This window comes from Hyaena hyaena, unplaced genomic scaffold, assembly GCF_003009895.1.
Source record: "Hyaena hyaena isolate Hyena2069 unplaced genomic scaffold, ASM300989v1 scaffold_1160, whole genome shotgun sequence".
Classification (NCBI taxonomy): domain Eukaryota; kingdom Metazoa; phylum Chordata; class Mammalia; order Carnivora; family Hyaenidae; genus Hyaena; species Hyaena hyaena.
This window is the reverse complement of record NW_024081793.1, coordinates 204,039-226,074: the sequence shown is the minus strand read 5'-3', so window position 1 is coordinate 226,074 and position 22,036 is coordinate 204,039. Positions and strand designations below refer to the sequence as shown.

The window sequence follows — 22,036 nt, the reverse complement described above, 5'->3', positions numbered from 1 at the left end:
AGTGTCTTCTTTTGTGAGCTGTAGAACATAAACTAGATCTTTGGGATAATAGTTTTCACTAAGAACAAAATCTGGCATTACATAGAGTCATTTGCCTTGGAGATTAAGCGGAAATATTTTCATAGAGTTCATCCTATTAGTGAGACTCCATTAGGATACATAGCTATCTGTTTGAGGGTATTAACAAAAATGAGGGTTAATGAGAATCCAATAAATAGCTTGAGTATCAGAAAACAAAATGGAATTACTATATGTAATGTAATTGTATGACTAATAGCCCATACATATGATGCCATTCCAGTAGTTTAATCACTGACACAATTCTATGAAGAAGGTATTATCTTTGTAATTTTACAGATGAAGGAAATAGGTAGTTGAGTCGTTAAACCAAAGAGCTGGATTTGGAACCCAGCTCCAACTTTCTTCCTTTTATACTGAAAGTACTATGGGGATATTTTACTTATTAGATAAATTTGGACACCTTTAGCTATGCATTAAATTGTACCATTAAATAAATCCCTTAATTCAGAGATCTGGAAAAAGAGGTTCTTTTTTTCTTTGCAGACTACCACCTAGGTAGTAGATCTGTTCCTCATGTTAAAAAAATGTTGGGAGATACATTCAGTCTTCCTGAAGTCATTTTCAATCTCTTTCCCCTGGCCAACCCATAAATGGCTGTCATCCTTGTTCAGCTAAAATTAGCTTTGCTTTAGTCTGGTCATGAGAAAGCTGTTAGACATGAATTAGACTAAGAGAGTAAGATACAGTTCGCCTACAAATGAAAAAACATAGATAAGAATTCCTCCACCAAGAATCTATACAACAGAAGTAACATATTCACAAATGCCAATGCACATAAATCAGGGAGCAGTTATGGAGGGTAGTTCTGAAGCAATATTCCAGTATCAATTTGTCCTTTCTGGGTAAACGGCTTTCTTCATCCTCAGTTCTACTCTCTTAGAGTCAATTATAATGAACTATCACCTCCTCTTAGAAGTCCTTGGTACTGATACTGCAATGTTCTGGCTTTCTTATCCATGGACTATCCCCCAATATCTTTTACTCAAACAAAATACACTAAGAGCTATAAAGGTAAATTGAGTGCTTTGTGCATTCTATTAAAATTTTTACCAATGATATAACAACTAAAACTTGATCACTTAGGTGTGAACAAGAGCACTCTATACATTCCCTTTTTCAAATTGTTTACTAATCCATGCATTAACACAATTTCTCTTTCTCACTTCCTCCTTGCATTCATTTTTCAATCCCTCTTTCTTCTCTTCTTTCCTTCTCTTAAAAATGTTGAAACTGAGCCCCATCAAGTTAACTGATTTGCATATGTACCATAAGGGAACATCTAGAGGGGGCTGGCTAGAATACCTTACTGGCTGTGGTGGTAATTCTATTTTCTCTGTTCCAGAAATAGCTGATCTTACTTCCATTTTCTTGAGGATTTGAGTAAGACAACCAGATTTTCTCTTTTTTCTCACAAAATAAAAACAGAAAAAAATCCAGAAATCAGAAAATTAAAAAATTTTTTTTCTGCAACCAAATGCATTAAGTGACCTAATTAGCTTAGCCAGATCTGTCTTTTTTTTTTAAATTTTTAAAATGTTTTATTTATTTCTAGGAGAGAGAAAGAGACAGCATGAGCAAGGGAGGGTCAGAGAGAGAGGGAGTCACAGACTCAGAAACAGGCTCCAGGCTCTGAGCTGGCTGTCAGCACAGAGCCCGACACAGGGCTCAAACCCACCAACCACGAGATCATGACCTAACCGAAAGTCGGACACTTAACCGACTAAGCCACCCAGGTGCCCCCAGATCTATGTCTTCCACATCATTTCAGACAGTATTTTTAAGGCAACTTTTTTGAAAATTATTAACTATTTATGTGTGGATACTGTTAGATATTTTGTCTTATTGTAGTAAATCCACTTGAAAGAAACCTCCAGGAGCCTGAGCGATTGCATGTGTCTTTCTATACTTTAGAGACTTTGGTGTATACCCTCTCTTGTTACACTTTGCAAGTTGGACCCATTCAGGAAAGGTTAAAAGACTTTACAGAATTTTGAAAGCCTGGGGTGTCATTACCCTCTCTCTGGCTCACACCCCCTGTCTGGCACGTTGAGGTGAATACATATGATGGAAGTCAGCCCTCCACTTTCCATGAAGATAAACAGCTATGTCACTAGAAGTATCTGCTGACTGTTAGAACTCTATGTTCTCCTTTGAAGACACTTTCGGGACTTTTAATACTCACCCAGAGCCCCAGGAGGGAGTAAAACTCAAAAAAAGAGACCTTTTGGGAAGGGCCAAGAATGAGAACTAGCAGACGCTGAAGTATCACTCCGTCAAATTTCAGACCAGGCAGACAAGAAGGGAGAGTGGGAAGAAAGAAGGAAGAAAAGACGGAAAAAGGGATGGAGGGAAGATTTAAAAAAAAAGTTTTTGTTAAGTTTCCTGTAGCTGGGTCTACACAAAGCCAAATGAAATGTTGGCATTAATTAGGTGAGTTAATCAGAGGGTAAGAATTTGTAAGAGATCCAGAGAGTTCTGTGATATCCACTGACCATCATTCTTATCGGATTCAGAATATAAATGTTTTGTCCTAAAAAGCAGTGGGAGGAGGACGGGTAGGATTTGGGGGAACGGCTGAAGGGAGAGCAGGTGCAAATGCTCCGTGGAAGGGGAGGTGGAGAAGGAGAAATTATGGGGAAAAGAAGCAAGGGCTGAGTCAGGGGGAACCTGCATGGAGAGTGAGAAGTATTCAAGCTGAGAGCGTCATTTTTTATAAGCTTAGCAATATTTTAGATGTCCTAAGAAGCTGTAGTGGTTACTTTTAAAAAAAAATGTTTGTTCATTTTTGAGTAAAAGAACGAGAGCAAGGGAAGAGTAGAGAGGGGGACAGAGCATCTGAAGCAGGCTCTGTACTGACAGCAGAGAGCCCAACATGGGGCTCAAACTCACGAACCATGAGATTATGACCCGAGCCAACAGACTGAGCCACTCAGGTGACCCTGTAGTAGTTATTTCTTGGTTATTGTCAATATTATTGATCTTCCTAGTTCATAAACTCTCTATGTTCTGTGGGTCTCATGTAGCGCTTGAAATTTCTATCCAGAAAATATAATTAGGCTATTTACTTAATGAATATCAATATATTATTGTGATCTAAGGATATAACTTGGTATCACAAACTGTTCAACTTAATGCAAATTTCTCTGTGGCATTAATGAGAAAAATACCCCATCAAGTCTATACATTTCTCAATAATAATTGCTACATTGTTTTTATGGGCGCTGGCATTAGAATTATTGACATTCTGAACTGTAACAATAGTCAGTGAAGTTGTCGGGCATTCCTGTCATCCTGGTCTTTCCCCTTATTCCCAGCTAACAAAATCTGCTTCTCTAAATAAAATCACATTAGATATGAACATCAAGAACTGTTATATTTTCTCACTTAAATTTTTTTTTCTTAATGTTTAGTCATTTTTGAGAGAGAGAGAAAGAGAGAGAGAGAGACAGACAGATAGAACATTATTGGGGCAGGGGCAGACACAGAATCAGAAGCAGGCTCCAGGCTCTGAGCTGTCAGCACCAGGCTCTGTTTGTGGAGTTCAAACCCATGAATGGCGAGATCATGACCTGGGCCGAAGTCGGACACTTAACCAACTGATCCACCGAGGCGCCTCTATATTTTCTCACTTCTATACATACAACTCCGGAGACTGAAATGAAGGGTCTTTTGGAAACTCCTGCATCATCACTAGCTCAAAACTCTCCACCTCTACATTTTCCCAGAGGATCCACAATTAACACTGCCCAACAGAACATTCCCTTTGTTTATTTAGAATTGGGGAGGAAACGTTTATTATCCATCATCCCAAAATAACATAGTGATGACTTTTAAACATGAAGCCCCAAATCATCCAAATGCATATTATTTAATTTCTTTTTCCTGGAATAATACATGTTTTGCTTATAAAGAAAGTTCCAGATTAAGCTATTTAACAGATGAGATACAATATGATCATGCTAATAACATTGTGGTTCTGTGTACTTATTACAAGAAACGGGGTTACAAAAGGCACCAAATCTAAAAGTCTACTTAATGACAGGAAAGTACGTTTAGAACTTGACAAGCAGTTTCCATATTATCAGTGACAAAATGAAAATTCTTACTACGTCCTATTCACTGTGTAAATCTGAATTTCTCTTTCTTGTAACTGGTTAAACACCTCCTTTTAACCCAAATGTACAGAGCCTTCGTTTGGTTTTCATACTTAACTAGAAATCTGCCCATTGCTTTATAAGCATCGATAAATGCTACTTACCTCGATTGCGTGATTGATATTTTGAAATGCAAATAACATCTTATACTTGTCTATGCTTTTCTCTTAGCAAAACACTTTCAGAAACATTTTCCTAGCTCTTACACCTCAGTTGCTTAAGGTTAAACCGCTTTGTTTATATTACAGAACAGAAAGCTGTTAGCGTCACAAAAGGAATCACCCAAGGTCACACAGCTAGTAAGTAGCAGACGAAGGTTCTAACCCCTGACAGCATCGCCCCCTCAACACAACAGCTAGCTCTTTTCGGGTATGGAAAATGTAGGTAGATACTGATTCTCACCTTCCAGAACCTCAAATTCCAGCGGGGTCACAGAACAGGTTTAAACTAGGCCAACTCACCTGCTCCCTTTCTTTTCCAATTATCTCTTCTGTACCTGCCTTTCCTCCAAGGTGAGTAATAATACCCAAACTTGGGAAATGATTCACAACCCTTCGAGCAAGTTGGCCTGTTAACAGAGCTGTTCATATGTGCTACTTTAGGAACACAGTAATTGGATTTATGCCTTAGACTTTTTGGCCAACCACGGATTAAAAATGGCTGTGCTTTTTCCAAAGCTTCCAACCTTAAACCAAGGTGTTTTCTTTCACTTTAAAGTCACCTTCAGGTGATTTGCTTTTCCTAACAGATGCATACGAAGTTGAATGTGAGCTTTCGCATGATTTTTAGTTTTTCTTGAAAGGTCATTTTTTTTTTCGTTCTTCACATGTAACATAAACACATGAAGAAACATATCAAAACTTAAAATAGGCACAAGGCGAGTAGATGAAGAGAAACATTTTTACTGAAATATACTTAGCACATTTCTGAGTTAACATATTATTTCCTGGAGATTACAAAATGCTTCCTTGCCTTAGAGATGCCTAAAATAAATCTTTACTTTTTGACTCTTTCCAACGATTCAAAATCCTAGGAACATTTTAATTCCGTTTACCCCACCTCCATTCTTGTATAATATTGTTATTATGTATTTTAATTTTATATATTTTTAAAAATTCTGTAAGACATTACTTTAGGGTCTTATATAGTCAATATTAATCTAGAATTATGTGCATATTTATTCTTTCTGTTGCTCTTTATTCCTTCTTATTTATTTATTCCTTACGATTTGTCTACTGTTTGTTTATTTATACTTACGGGCATGTATTTTATGTCCTTAATTTTTTAAAAATTTTATTGTGATAAGATGCTTACCGCAAGGCCATCCTCTAAACAAATTTTAAGTGTACAATAAATACATTATCTTCACTATAGATACCATGTTGTACAACAGCCTCTAGAGCTTATTTATCTTACTTAACTGAAATGTTGTCTATCAATGAATCACTCCTCATTTCCCTCTCCCCCTTCCCCGCCGGGACCCCAGTAACCACTACTGCAGTCTTTGGTTTTATGAATTGACTATTTTAGCTAGCTCACGTAAGTAGAGTCATGAAGTATTTATCTTTCTGTGTCTGGATTATTCCACTTAACATAATCACCTCAAGATCCATCCATGTTGCTGAACTTCTTTCTTTCTTTTCCTCTTTAGGCTGAACGGCATTCCATTGAATGTTTAACTCACATTTTCTGTACGCATCCCTCTGCCAATGGTCATTGAAGTTGTTTCCACACCTTGGTTGGTATGAATAACACTGCAGGGCACATAGGATATGTACCCAGATGTGGATATATGTAGGAGATATGGTAGTTCTCTTTTTTTTATTTTTTAAGGAACCTCTATACTGCTTTCCATGGTGAGCCCATTCCTTTCCACGGCCCTGAGCTTTTTCTAGGATCATTTTCTTTCTTCCTAAAAAGTGTTCTTTATCATTTCCACTAATTTACATCTTTGAGTGAAAAGTTCTTACCATTTTAAGAAGACTTGAATGAAGCCAGTGTCTTCATTACTACTTCGAGTCCTGAAAGATATTTTCACTGATTATGGAATTTTAGGTTGAAAGTTTTTATCCTCCCCCTTGTTAGTTTAATGCTCTAATTCCATTGTATTCCAGCTTCTGTGAATTATTTAGAGAAGACAACTGGCAGCATAATTCCTGCTTTGGTGAAGACACATTTTTCTCCTCTGTCTGCACTTAAATCTTCCTCTATGATTTGGTTTCTGTCATTTTTGTCATGATGCCCTAGGTGTGGTTTCCTTTATATTACTGAAGTTTATACATCTTTGAAAATACGGGGCTTGATATTTTTACTGGCTTTGGAAAATTCTCAGCAATTGTCCCTTGTAATATTGCGTCTACCACCCCCTCTTCTCCCCTAGTGCTGCAATTCTGTGTATATAAGCCCTTTTCCTGTTTCCCCTTTTTATTACACCCCAACTACATTCCTTTCTCACTTCAATTTGTCTATTTTTGGTCATATTTTCCATTTTTGTCTCTTTCTTTCTTCCTTCAATCTATCTACAGAAAATATATTATTGTTTTCAAAATTGAATTTTCATTCAATTCTTTAGTTTTTTCAAATATTTTCCAGTGTTGTGCTTAAAGCCTCAATCTGAACCTAGAATACGTGAAGTGTAGATATCTTAAAATCCTTGTCTAAACACTCCACTATCTGGATGCCCTCTAGGACTTTTTCTACTTTCTGTTGTTTCTCTTGATATTCAGGCTTCAATCAAGTTTTCTGGCATCCTTTTGCATCCCTGGTTGCTTTAAGTAGAACGCAGCGCACTGTATTTTTATACAATATGCGGGTAATTTGTAACCTAGAATTACATCTTCTTTTACAAGGAATTTACATTTGCTTTTTGTCAGGCAGTCAGGAATATTTGTTTTCAACGATCTGCTTTCCTTGGAGGGACCCAGGCAGTTGGGGACCATGGGTCTAGCCCCAGGTGGAAGACACTGTGCACTTTTGGTGCATTCTCTTGACTGCTACTGTTAAACCTCTCTTCCTACAGAGCAGAACCAGGATGCGGCCAGAACTGGCCCCACGTAGGAGCTGAACTTAAACCAGAGGACTCTGGCTCCAAAAAGCACCAATGGGCTGCCTGAGTGGCCTGCCAATATCCACCAATCAGGACCAGTCCCTTCCAACCAATCAGGATGATGAAACTTTCTCTATGTAAGTAGGACCTCGCGAACGTTTAGGGGAGGCAGCTTAATTCGTCTCTGTTAGTAGTGTTTCCCTGATGAGCTCGAGCTATAGATGCCATAAAGCCTTCCCGGTCTGTACCTTTGATTTTTGGGTCGAGCCTCATTTCTTAACAGGCTTGTGACTTTGTTTTTGTTTTTCCAGACTTGTAAGTCTGTCAAAAATGTAATTAAGCTTCTTAGACTATCTGCCACTAATTTTGAAATAGGTAGATGACTTTAGGGGAAAAGGATCTCTGAAGACAAGGCTTTCTTCCTTGGCATTCATTCTCTTTAATTTTGGCTCTGTAATTCCTCACTTTCTTGTTTGCTTTCTCATGCATCAGTAAGATGTAATTTTTACTTTGTCCAGGTTTTTAAATTGGTTTTAGCAGAAAAGTTGGTCAAAATTTCCTAACCCAGCATTACTGGAAGAACTTTGCATCATTTTAAGACAAAAACAACCCAATACAATCGTGTGTCTGTGGTATAGAAGGCTTCACATTTGCAGCTACAAAGAAATTTAGAAACCATTATTTAACTCTTACAGGTGAACAAAATAAGACCACTGGTTAGTCAAAGCCAGTTGAAGTATATGATACATAGTCTGATAATCTTTGCTCATTATATGGGAAAAAAGCGTAATCAGAAAGAAAAACGATTGGACGCTGTATTCACCCCTTTCCCCAAATAAATAGATATAATATTATATTATATTGTGTGTAATAAAATAAGATATAAGGGAACATAGTGACTTAGAAGCAATACTGCTCCAGCCATTTACTTAAAACAGCGAGCCAGCTATCTGCGTTATTCTTAAGGATCTTTAGGGAAGGAGATTCACCTAGATATTTGGATTTATTATTTGAGAAGGGTCAGGAGACCTTGTCTTAAATTCAATATATACACTACTGCTGTAGCTCTTTCTAATTTTTCCGCTGTCTTTGGAAAAGGTGAAAAATGATTTTTTTCTTCCACTGAGATACACTGGAATACCTCAAACACATGAAAACTATTTTTAGGCCAGCTCTCTGGCACTGTTGCTTTAGAACAATTGATTTTAAATCTTTTAAATAAAAAGGAATTATATCTATCTGTATCTATGTAGATAGTACATTTATGTGGATTCATTCTTATGGAATGTCCAGAAAAAGCAAGTCTATAAAGACAGCAGACTAGTGATTGCCTGGGGCTGAAATGGGAGAAGGGACTGGTGGCAAACTAATACAAAAATCATTTTGGGCAATGAAAGCATTCTAAAATTTATTTTGGTGATTATTGTGTAACTCTGTCAATTTACTAAAAATCATGAATTATACCCTTAACGAGAATTTCAGAGTATGTGAATTATGCCTCGGTAAAGCTGCTGTTGTGGCCACTGTGAAGACAGAAATGAACCCCCATCCAAAATCTAGGTCAGATGTCAAGACTAATGATGCCACACGTACCCAGAAAGTATGGAAAGGTTTGTTATTCATGTGGCGTGGTTTTCTGGAGATAGTAGGCAGGCTTCCCAAGTTGGTCTGAAAGTGCTTGGAGAACACAGAAAGGAGGTTGGGGTTTTTATTGTAGTTAGGTGGAGGGACTGGGGTGAAGGAACTCTTTCATGGGTAAGGCTTTGCATGGTTTGAAACTCCCACAGGTACCAAAGAAGGGAGCATCTGGGATTTCTTATCAGCTTTCCCAGATGTGAGGCAGAAGGGGATGAAAGAGAGGTTTGGCTTAAAGGCTGTCAGAAGTCACACATCAAAAAACATGGACTCAGACTCTTTATTAGGGCTGTTAAAAATTATTATTTTCCCCTAGCAATTCTGTACCAGTTCTTCAAGTCATCTTCTATACTCCCTGAGCATATCACGGTGAACTCTACCTATAGCACTTGTCAATCCTTATTGTCCATTTATTGTCCCCTTCACTTAGATGGTGAGCGGCCTGAGTGACCTTTAAAGCCCCAATACTTTCATAATATTTGGAACATGGTACACACCACCGTTTTTTGTTGAAAATAGGTGACAGACAGCATGGAGTGAATAAAGTAGCGAAGAGAAAGATCAGGCTTGTAAGGAAAACCTTCCCCTTCAAAGGGTGCTCTCCTCACCATTCCCTCAAAGCCCTACATTTTGCGCCATCTTGGATGCTTTAATTTCTTATTGCAAAGAAAATAGAAAAGTAGTAGTTTAGTAAAAGTGAAGCTCATATGTTCTTTGCTGTCAGAGAGGCATTTCATAGGAATATTAATATTTTCTTGTTTGGCTATGAAGTATTTAATATCAATACTGTGTTTTAATATTCCTAATTCTTACCCTTTTATTTAAGCTTCTCTTTGTGCTCAGAAAAAAATTAATCTGATGACTCTGAGTATACGCAGTACCTTTTCACTCCAGTCTCTTCTTTCCTAATAAATTCCAAGCTCTATCACACCCCAATCACCCATTACCCGGGTGACTAGCAGTTACTTTTTCCCAAGGCGCCTGGGTGGCTCAGTTGGTTACACATCTGACTCTTGATCTCAGCTCAGGTCTTGATCTCAGGGTTGGAAAATCAAGCCTCACATTGGGCTTGGCACTGGGCATGGAGCTTACTTACAAATAAATAAATAAGCACATAAAGATAAAAAATAAGATTATCTCAAAAAAAGAGAAAGAAGTTATTTTTTTGTCAAAGAAAGTTCCAGTTCACTCTATTATTCTTCAGAAATTATTAACTCATTCTTAAAAGTGACAAAGTTTGGATAATAACTTACACAGTTATGATACACATTATCCACAGATTACAGGAACTTTTTAGATAAGACTACTACTATTTGATTTCTAATTTTATGCAACAGCATTGTAAGTGTATTTAGCTTTACTAGGTCTGTGTGAATACATACATACATATCTATATAAATATATATCATTTATAACATAGAATTGTTGAGGAAGCACTGGTTTAACAATCAAAATGCATGAGTTCTAGTCTTGAATAAATCATGCTCAACTCGGTAAATCACATAATCTCTTTGAATCTCAAATTCTCCATAAAACAGAACTAAAAATCTGTGCCCTGCAGAAGACCAAAAAATGGCTTGTGGCTAGAAGCTCTTGGGAAATTTTGCGATTTTATGCAATGTTAAGATATTTGAAAACCTATTGCCTGCTCCTGAAGAGATGTCCCAGATATATAATCACAAAAGAACCATATACAAATACAGCCAACAAACCGAGACCTTATCCATACGGACCGTAAGCAGTATGTGAGTTCCGATGAAGGACAGTGTACTTAAACAACTGTGGGATCAGAGAAACTCTTCGAGATGAGTGGCAGATGGTGCTCACTCACTGACTCAACACTCAGTCCAAATGCATTCTTAACCTCTCTTATTGATGTTGAAGATTTTAAGTATAAATTCATCATGCCTCTTTGCCTGAAATATGGCAGGCAATACATTTCTCAGTCCATCAGCTGTATGAGACTATCTCTAGGGACTCCTGGGAACAATTTGCTGACTTAATAAGAGTACAGATATGACAACAGATAGGCACTGCTTCCTGGATACGTGTCCATCACATGAAGATGTCATGAAGATCCAGCACACTGAACATGGTATAGTGGAGTGCCTACCTCCAGACTGCTTATTCTGTGTGAAAATTAATGTCTGTATTGAGCCACTTCTAGTTGGATTTCATTTGTTGTGGGCAACTTTTAGGGATACTAGGTAAGGCATGAGAAGTGGATGATTTCTGCAATTGAGCACTGGCTCACAGGAAAACACTGATGGCACTGGCCACACCTGAAGCAAACTGAACTTAAAGATGAGGGAGACAAATATGGTATAAGAATTGTGTTTCCCTGAATTTGCTACCACTGACCAAGGCTAACCTGACCAGTGTTGCAGATAGGATTACTCACCTGTGTTAAGCATTTCTATTGATCTTGGCCTCTGTTGTTGAGCGAGTTTTTTCAGAGAGACGCTAAGTAGATGGATAACATTTATATGGAGATAAATATTTTGTTCAACACAGGGAAGTACTTCATAATAACTAGCACTACCTAACCTGATTTGTATGACCCCAAGTACCCATTTGGGGCTCTGCCCCTGACAACATGGGCTTGTAGGTGTTTACTGTTGTCTGGCTGAGAAAATATTATTCAGGATGAAAGTTGCTGAAATGAAGATTATTGCAGGCCAAGCAACTGGTCTTTCCTCTTAAATGTTAAAGAGACTAAAACCACTGGGAGCAATTCTGCCTCCACCACTTCTCCAAGCTGAATAGTCCTGGCATTCAGATGATTCTAGTGCTGAGCGTCCTTGGTTAGCCTCTGAACGTTTACTAACAGCTACTTTATGTTTGGCACCTACCATGCGTTATCTGATTTAATCCTTACATTTATCATTATCCCCATTTTACAGCTGAGTCAACTGGGGCAGATGATGAAGTGATTTGACTAAGTATCAATAATTAATAAGGAACAGAGTAGATTCAAACCTAGGGTTTTCTTCCCCCCTGATTCTGAAACTTACACTCTAAAGACATCATATTGTCTTTATTTGCTTTATGGTACATGGTGAATCTACTCACCACTTTCATTTTTCTGGACTGTAATTGCAGGAGAGCTGGTCAGTAGAGCCTTTAGAGTGTCCCTATATATGGTTAAGATACAGGATGAGGGAGGGGCTCCTGGGTGGCTCAGTCGGTTAAACATCTGACTTTGGCTCAGGTCATGATCTCACGGTTCATGGGTTAGAGCCCCGTGTCGGGCTCTGTGCTGACAGCTCAGAGTCTGGAGCCTGCTTCAGATTCTGTGTCTCCCTCTCTCTCTGACCCTCCCCTGCTCACACTGTCTCTCCCTCTCTCTCAGAAATAAATAAAACATTAAAAAATTAAAAAAAAAGATGTAGCATGAAGGAATGGGCAAGTGTCATCAGGTGTCTTATATCACAATAAGACAAATTAGATGTACATCGATGATGTCCACATCATATATACTTTTAATGTTATATTTCATGGACTCCAGCCCTTTCATTTTACAGAAGAAAAATGAGGTTAGTTGACAAGGAACATTTTGTAAAAGCCAAGTTCAGAGAATAACGGTATCTCCTCTCCTCCAGTCTCTTTCTCCAGTGCCTCCCCAACTGCTATCCAATCTGTGACAGTTGCCTGTGTTAATTTCAGAAGAAAATGATGCACTCAGGCACTTTAGGTAATAAGGCTCAGAGACTACATCTGTTCTGTGAAGCGAAGAGTGCTTGATTTGAAACTTGTGCCACATACTGTATTTTAGATTATGATGACTTAAGGGTACACGGGAGCATTTCTGAATGTGGAAGCATTTGAAATTCAAAGACATCCCATGGGTTAATCTTTGTCCACAGCTGAAAATTACGCAGACCAGCATACCAACATCGGCACACGTAGGAAGGAGAGCACGTGCTTTCCCTTCATAAATCTTTGCTATGTTTTCTGGCTTTTGCTGCCTAAAACTTTTCTCTTAGGACTAACTAAGAAGCTTCTTACCACAATGTACTCATGTCTTCCATGCTATATTCTCTGAAATTAGACAGCAGGTGGAGATTTTAGAAACAGTGTTTTAGGACATAATGGGGGAGAGGCTGAGATTTGTATATGCACAAGTGTGTGCCATGCATGCATGCGTGTGTGTGTGTGTGTGTGTGTGTGTGTATACCAGAGGAAAGCCACCTGCTGTAGAGGAAAGGTCACTTGACTGAACTGCAAATCAGAAAGCGAAGTTTAGTCCCTGTACATACATGGGTCTGCTCCTTCCTCCTTTTATGAGAACAAGAGCTGGACTTGATCTCTATTCCTGACTCCAACATCCTATAACATTATAAAAATGCGTGCAGTTTGATATATGGCCAGTTGTCAGTGCCCATTTTATTTCTCTCCAGAGCAGGATCAGAAGACTAGTGTTTTTTACATTTGATACTTCCACTACACTATTATTTGTTCTAGTTGAAATAGATCAGTAACAGGGATTATAAAGGCTTAGATGATCATGTGGTTAATAATGATTAAGTAGAAGAAAGATGATACAGTCTATAGCATTCTTTATTTCTTCTTATTTGAAGAGAGTGGTGTCGATATGCCCTCGATCTTCATCAGTAAGAAAGGGGCACCTCACGGGGCACTGCAAGGGAGCTAAGTGAACCACACAGCAGGTCAAATGTGGTGCCATGTTGTGGCATGCACGCCAACAGACACAGCATCCTCTCCATTGGAACAGCTCACCTTCTTGCACTCAGTGCCCCAAACTCAACTCTGTTATGCCCATCTCTCTCATGTTGGAAACCAGACAGTCTTTGTATGAACAAGCACATATCTTATGCGTGTAAATCCACAAAGCCAAAGAGACAATGTCCACTTCTCTACTCCTCTATAAAAGAATACCATGTTTTTGGTCCTAGTCCATTCTACACTTCTATTTGGAATTAATGAGTAGCAGGTACAAGTTTTGAGACTAGCACACAGAGGGACTTTTGGAATATGCTAAGGCTAATAACAAAACAAAGTGGAAACTACATTAGCAATTTACCTGTATATAATATATATAGTATATATTTGAAATATACGTATTTCAAAAAAAACCCTCTTTGTTACTTTAATTTCAGGACGGCAGTAAAGACGACAGAGCCCAGGATTTCAAGCACTTCCCTGCTGGGCTAGTGACTTAATTTATTTCTTTAATTTGTTATAAGCTCACAAAAAATGATATTCTTTGGAGACCTCAGTAGCCTGAGTTCTGCATGTATTATTTGCCGTAAAAGATTAATGAGGGAGCAGAGGCAATTTCTAATGGAATCCCTTGGTTTTCATCTCGGCCTTCTCCACCCCCGCCTTCAAACTTGCTTGCCAGTTCAGCACTATGAATCTACTAAGTGTGCTTGGCAGGTTTGATGGAGGCAGACACAAAAGGTAAAACCCTAGGTTAAAACCATAAAAACCCTTGCTTTCCTACCCTTGCCTCCATCTGTTAGGCACAGCGCAATAGTTTACCATCTCATTTTCCATAAGATAATGTATGTTTACAGTCAGCCTAAAATCTTCAATGTTTCATGACTTCCAGTCTATGGAAATTTCCAGGGTCTGGTCTGTGCTCCATCTCTCCAGAGAATACCTAAACCACCAGATTATGAGAAGTCATCACCAGTTTCCTTTCTCAATAATGTTAACTTCTGTATATGTTAGTATTGTTGGTATTAAGACATACGTCTTAATCATGACATCAGAGAGAAAAGTACAAGGTAATTCCAAGTGTGGATATAAGGGTTGTTTGTGTTCTGTGTGAGCATTGGAGGTAAAATTAAAGATCAGTCTCCTACTGATAATGAACTACAGCACTCCCCATGTCCACTCCAGTAAATACTCATGAAGGTAAGTGCCAGGGAATGGCATGGATTGCCCACCCGCTAACAGCTCTGCTAACCATAAAATAAGTGAAGGCCAGGTGATAAGAACCGAGAGAATTTGGACCCAAACAGTAATTCTCACAAAAGCTGCTGAAGAGTTTCCACAAAAGAAAGCTTAAGAACTCAAAATTTTCTCTTGACTCTAAGCCCCAAACTAAATGACTACTGCACCATCACAGTAGAAATGTAAATTGGCCCGATAAATGACTCTTGGGTACAAAAATGTTCACTCTATTAGATGTTCAACCAAAAAAGAAAAATATGAAACTGAATAGTATGAACTCAAATTTGGAAAATAACAGAAGCAAAGACAAAAAACAAGCAAACAAACCAAACAAGGGTCTACATTTGCACACGTTCGAGCCTGCATATGTTTGAAAAGAGAATAGAAGTAATTAGATCAAAATATTAACAATGAGTGGTGAGGTGAACCATGGTTATAGTTTAATAGCAATATTTTTAAGAAAACTATGTAATTACTATAAAATATGGAATATGTATTTTAAACATGTTTTAAGGAAAATAAGCTTTTAGGGAATTGAATTATGGCCTTATTGGGTTCATGTATTAACTTTTAAATTTGTGTCATCTTTTAACGAATTATTTCCCTCCCCACTCAAAGTGTTATCTAGGTGTTTGGAGGCTGGAAGAAGAAGGCTCTCATAAGCCAGAGGAGCTATCGGTTACCACAAAGGTGTACCAGATGTAAGATGAATGAAAACCTGTGAATGCTTATCATGGACAAGGTATCAGAGCTGGAAATGAACTTTACTGGAATAGTAAAGGACTGGATATACCATTGTGCAAAAACAAACTAGAAAGGAGCCCGGGCTGGTAAAAACAGAGAGACCATAATCTGGGAGAAAACAAGCAGGGTCAGTTAAATGTCCACGTTTCTCCTACTTGGGCTGAGATCTCTGAGGAGCAGATGTCTGTTCCTCTTGGAACATTATATATATATATTTGGGTCCAAATATATATATATATATATATATATATATATATATATATATATAATTTTTAACATTTATTTATTTTTGAGAGAGAGAATGCACGAGCAGGGGAGGGGCAAAAAGAGGGAGACACAAAATCCAAAGCAGGCTCCAGGCTCTAAGCTGTCAGCACAGAACCCAACATGGGGCTTGAACCCACAAACTGTGAGATCATGACCTGAGCTAAAGTCAGAGGCTTAACCAATTGAGCCACCCAGGCACCCTATCCACCATATATATTTTTTTAGCCATGGGAAAGCTTAAAACAAGCACTCCATGAGCAATAATAACTATTACTAATATTTATTGACTGTACACCATGTGCCAGATATATTCAGGAAACCTGTGATATAAAATTGAACACCATTATCATATTTACTTCTCCCCAAATACCCCACTTTTGTGATAATGGAATTGTGGCTCAGAGATTAGTCTACTTATCCAATGTCACACAGCTAAATGTATGTAATCTGCACTTGACCCCAAAAGTCTGCCTCCTCTCAGGGACTGTACTTTTTGCAGCATTCTCTACCATCTTACATAGTGTAATGGAAAAGCAACCTAATACCCAAAAAGCTCTTTGGGCTAAGGTAAAGATAGAACTTCTGTTAGCAAGAGAATTTACCTTCAGTTAGGGAGCCTCTTTAATGAGTATGTTTGGTTAGGAAGAGTTAACTAGGTAAGATAAGGCAAGAGTCAGTGATTTCAGAAATAAATCAAAAGGTCTATTAAAAGTCTATTAATAAATAAAAAGTCTATTTCTCGCTTACATGATGATCCGGCGGGGTATCAGTTCACAGCATGGCCTCCTCCACTCAATTATTCATGAATCCACGCTGAGGCCATGTCTTCATCCTCAAGAGGTGCCTTCCAATGTGGTCCTTACTGTGGCCATTCCAGCCCCTGGCAAGGAGGAAAGGGATAGGGACGACACATATGAGAACCAACTAGTCAAGCCTGGAAAGAGGCACCTGTCAAATCCACTCACCAAACCCATTGGTGAGGCTTGGTTACCGTCCAAACCTACAGAAAGAAGACTTTGAGTTGAAGAGACCCAATGCAAAGTAGAGATTCAAAAGGCAGTAGAAACAAGAAATTGAAGTTTTGGGGGGGGGATAAAGAAAAAAAAACAACATTGCAGTGAGAACCCCAAGGGAAAGCACCAATCACAATCAATTTTGGGGATATTTAGGTATGCTGAGGTGGCCAGAGTAGGAGATGTGGGGCATCCAGTCATTTTACTGGAATATTCACTGAAGGTAGTCTCAGAAAGCTTGAGAATTTGAGGATATTCTGGTTACAACAGCTATGGTAGCAGAGAAGGATCATGGGATTTAGAAGTATAAAACCAGGATCTTTATCCAGACCTTGCTCCTAACTAGTTATTTGATTTAAGGAAAATCTTTTCATCATCCCTAAGCTCAACTTTCTATGAAGTTGAATAGAGAAATAATACTGACTATGCAGGGTGGTTGGCTAGTGAAATAAGATAATGTATGTGAAAAGCATTTGAACCTGTAACATGTTAAACAAATGTCTGGTAAAACTGTGTCATTGGCCTAGAAAATACCAAGTATGGCCACTTCACATGGTCTGGAATATGTAGTCACTTTGTCAGTGGTATAGAGGAGAAAGAACTGAAAACTACTGTGAGGATTAAAATAGGGGTAAAGAGAAGAGCTCCCCAGGGTAAAGAGAAGATTGGCTGCAAAAAATCAGGTATCAGAATTAGTTGTATGTTTCAAAGGAGTTTTGCCAAAAGTCTTATCAGTCTCTTCAATAATGTTGAGCCAATGAAAAGTCCAAGATGTTTCAAAATGTGATATGCAGGAAAAGTGAAATGTATTTCAGATTTAAAACCAGCCAACTATTCATTTTGCTTGTGTGTGTATGTGGTGTGTGCAGGCAAGCACGCAGGCATGTGTGTGTGCGTTTGAACGATGCTAATAGCTGTGATTGTTGCTTTTCCTTTAGAGATGGATTTTACTTGCCTTATGTTCTGTAGAGTTAATTAAATACCAGAGAAATATGTTTACTGTCTCAGTTTCCACATACTTGTGAGGATTTTGTCACTGACTTTGGTCCAAACCGGACACCTTTGGAAACATAGCAACACTTAGTTACTCTTGGGAAAAGCTAATGAGTCATTAACATGTCAATATTGCTATTTTCTGCTTTAATATCTCATATCCCTGCTTCACCCAGTCTCTTGTATTCATATATACATACGTGTGTGTGTGTGTGTGTGTGTGTGTGTTCTTTAGCAATAGGGAATTAATTCCTAGATAATTTTAAAATATATTTCCTTATGAAGGGTTCACTGGGACTCCCTGTACATTTCCTTTGCAACTCCTATGAATCTGTAATTGCTTCAGAAACAAATATCTTTCCTCAAATATTTCTAATACACAGAAAAGCACAAATAAGTTTGGAGCTTTGCTTAAAGCAGTTCTATTGCCTACTAAATGCAGTACTAAAAGTACTACCCATAGATTGGGGGCAAAGGAGGATTTTCCATTTAGATGCTCTCTGAATTATGATGTAAAAGGGATTTTTTGGTAGAAGGCATTCTTTAATTCAGAGAAACCACTATAGGAAAAAATTGCAGGCATTAGAAGTGGTTCTTATTTTTGACAAACTCCCTTAAGAGAAAAAGGGACAATCTGTGGGATCATAAAAGTCTATTGGAAGGGAATTTTCAAAGTATTATGAGCCCACCAAAGCACTGTTAATTGGCATATATTTCAACCCTTCAAAACGTATTTACTGAACATTTTTTTATGTGAACGTATTTACTGAACATTTTTTATGTGGGGGTGACCGTGCCCAGCTTACAGAGCAAGTTCAAAGACGAAGAAGCTGTCAGATTCACCCAGTCATGGAAGCCACCATCCCATCCCTTCACCATTCTCTGCACCTGAACATTGGCCCCATGTGACGGATTCTATGCCTCGATGCCTGCCACCCCATTCTCTCCTCTCACTCCTCCCCAGTCTCAGTGTGACTTTTGAGAGTCATAGGACCAGCTCTTCCCTGGATAACAATAACGGTACTTCAGACTCAACTCTCTCTTTTTCTAACTTCACCATCAAGATGATTGTGGGTTTTTCAAATATATCATCATGCGGCTCTTAAATCCTTTGTCAGCTCACCATTACCAATGCTTGAGATTTTCAACTCATATTTTATGTGTGTGGGGCACTATTTGGAAACAAAGCAATATCTCAAAGTATGTTCAGTTGGTAGAGCATGCAACTATTGATCTCAGGGTCCTGAGTTCAAGCCCATATTGGGGACAGAGTTTACATAAAGAAATACATAAACGAACAAACAAATAAATAAGTACCTCAAAGTATTAAATAGTTGGATCTAGTATTTTATACTACAATAACTTATTTTATGAATCCTAACCAGTTGATATTAATGTCAAGCCAGTCAATGAAAGCATGAAGATCATTACTAAAATTTGAAATTGGATTTTTGTATAAAATATTAGCCTTATGTCAGCTTCATGTTCAGTTTTATTTCTGTATTTGGCTTAGACTTTAGAGAAATTAAAATAAACCCCAGCTTACACCAATAAATACTTGGAATTAGGAACATGTTTTTACTGGCTACTTCTGCAATCTCAGATCGTTTTTTGGTTGAATAGAAACGACAGGAGAAGTTAATTGGCCATGCCCAGTGTGTAATTTCTTGCATATTTGAAAGACCTTCCTTATTTTATTAAAGTTATTAAAACAGTTTAAAATATAGCAATATAAAATTCAAATCAACCTCATGAAGGAGAATCAAGTCCCAAGTTCTCAACATGACCTATGAGACCTCTGTGTCTTTTGTTTTTCCTTCAGTTTTATATCTGTACATCTTTATCCCCAGGCTTTAGCCTGGCCAACTGTTTCTGGTTCTCAGAATGTACTCCAGTAATAATAAACTCTCCCCCAGAGAATTTCACGTTCTAACCCTGTGATCTAGCACCTTCAGGATTCTGTTCCAGAGTACTCTCCTAGCGGTTGCCAGTATATGAGGGTTAGGGCCTATGATTCTTTCAAAGGATAGTTTGTTTCTTCCTTACGAGGCCCAGCACTTTCCAGCATGTTATATAAAGACTTAGCCCTAATTTATGGTGCAGTGACCAAGAAAAGAGAGGAGGGTAGATGCTAACCCGGCCAAATGCCATCCCGCAGGGCATTCGGAAGTGTCCTCATTGTCTTCAGCAAAGAAGGTAGCTGTGGTGTTTAATAAGGATCGGTGGGCCACTTCTGCAGGCCCCAAGATTTCATAAGCATCTGGAATTTCAATATATTTGAGTGTGTTCATTTAGATACTTATGGTTTACTCTTCCCCCAACAAGGGTGCTGACCTTGGGAAAACAGCTTTACCGGAGTTGAGAATTTATCCATTTCTGGAGCTTTGTTATCCTTCTAATTAAGTCCTGGGTCTGATCTTTGGCCTGTTCTGCCCTCTGGCTCCAGGAGATAAGAGCCTCTTTATGTGCTGCCTTGGAGAGTTCCACTGACTTTCACACTTTACCTTTAATTGGTGATTAATCATTCTCAACCTTTCATTGTCTTTCTCCCTGCAAAACTGTGTCGACAACAGTCCTCGGATTCCTTTGTCTCTATAATACTACTGCTCCATCCTCTCAAATGCCTGAGATATGGCACCTGCCATTGCATTCCCTTTCATCGGTGTCCCAGAATCTCCACTCCACCTTTAGCCATCAGACAACTTTTAACCATCAGGGAACTATTAACAGTGGCATAGCGACCACATGACAGGTCGGGAGCTCTCTACCTGCCCCAGTGATGGGGTCTTCATGAGCAGCCAGCCCACATATAACCCAGCGTCACAACCCCATTTCAGGATCCGCTTCTTCAGAACACTCCAAATACCAACTGCCTTATGTCAGTCTCCACCCCCCCTCCCCCCCGCCCAGAACTGGAGTTGTAGATTTTCACTGCAGGAAGGTAGGTAATCAAGGACATTTGGTAGCCATGGGGATGTGCCACTCAGATCTGGCCACAAAACAACCTATCAGAAGAAAATGGTGGACTGAGAGACTCTAGATGCCACACCTTCAGTTTTTAGTTTTTTCCAGCATTCACCCGTGACCATGGTCTCCTTGGGCTTCTCCATGGCAAGGGTCCTAGAGACAGGATGTTTATGGCCAGCTCAGGACTCTTCTAATGGGCAGTCATTGTTTGGGGCCCCTTATCAACCAGGGTAAGGCTTTTTCAGAGACTTTTCTTTCTTTATTTTTCCCCTTTTTAAATAGTTTATTGTCAAGTCGGTTTCCATATAACACCCAGTGCTCATCCCCACAAGTGCCCTCCTCCATGCCCATCTCCCCCCTTCCCCTCCCCCCCACCCCCATCTGCCCTCAGACACTTTTCTTAACAGTCCCATCTGCTTTCCTTACCCACTTCTGTGGTACGGTCTGAATTCTCCACTGCTTATTCCTCCTTACCCTGGTGTCTTTCAGTAGCATTTTCCCAAAACATATATTTGGATGTCAAATCCTGGTTCCGCTTCTGCTTCTTAGAGAACCCTAAGTGACACTGGAGTGTTCTCGGGAGCAACTCCTACCGGGGATTCCAAAGGATGAGAGGAGGAGGAGAAATTCGACTGTAATGCAGGTCCGGTAAGAGGGTCATCTGATTTCCCGGGACTTCAGGACCTGGGATGGCCCTTCTGAGTCGTCACTAACTGAGGCAAGAGGGCCAACTGTTTGCATTTGCATCTGTGGCTCACTGGATAAAGGCTGTCACGAGGAAGGGACAGAAACCTGGGTGAGCTAGTGCCCATTGGCTGAAAGAAATTCCCAGGGAAAGACTCGGCTGAGAGCCACTAGTGGCAGACACTCCTGGAAACTGCAAAGCTGTGGTCACCAAGGAGATAATCTGGGTTGCCCACAACTTCTACTTCAAAGAGGACATGGAAGACAATTCTTATAGTGAAAGGGCAATGGTAATAACTTCTGTGCTCTTTATAAAGGGAGGATATCACATTTTGTTAGTCTGTGGATGAGCAGAGCACATCTCTGAGATGAGTGTAGGGTCAGGGGAAGAGAATCCCCTAAACACTGCAAGAGATACATCACGTATTGATGGAGTGTACTTTGTATGGGTGAGATTTCTTCCTGACATTCAGGGCTTCTGCTTCAAATTGGGAAGATGCTTCTTCCTCTTCTCTTTATAAAAGGGACAG

General features: G+C 39.1%; 1 long non-coding RNA gene across 2 annotated transcripts; it reads left to right on the top strand.

The window, feature by feature from the left end:
- The first annotated feature begins 4,573 nt into the window (after positions 1 to 4,573).
- LOC120224338 lies at positions 4,574 to 19,039 on the top strand. Of its 2 annotated transcripts, none has more exons than XR_005526533.1 (4): positions 4,574 to 4,747; positions 7,255 to 7,418; positions 15,457 to 15,580; positions 18,657 to 19,039. It is a non-coding gene; the product is annotated as an uncharacterized LOC120224338 (long non-coding RNA). The 2 variants fall into 2 exon arrangements; XR_005526532.1 differs by lacking the exon at positions 4,574 to 4,747 and adding an exon at positions 5,893 to 5,977.
- The last annotated feature ends 2,997 nt before the right edge of the window (positions 19,040 to 22,036 follow it).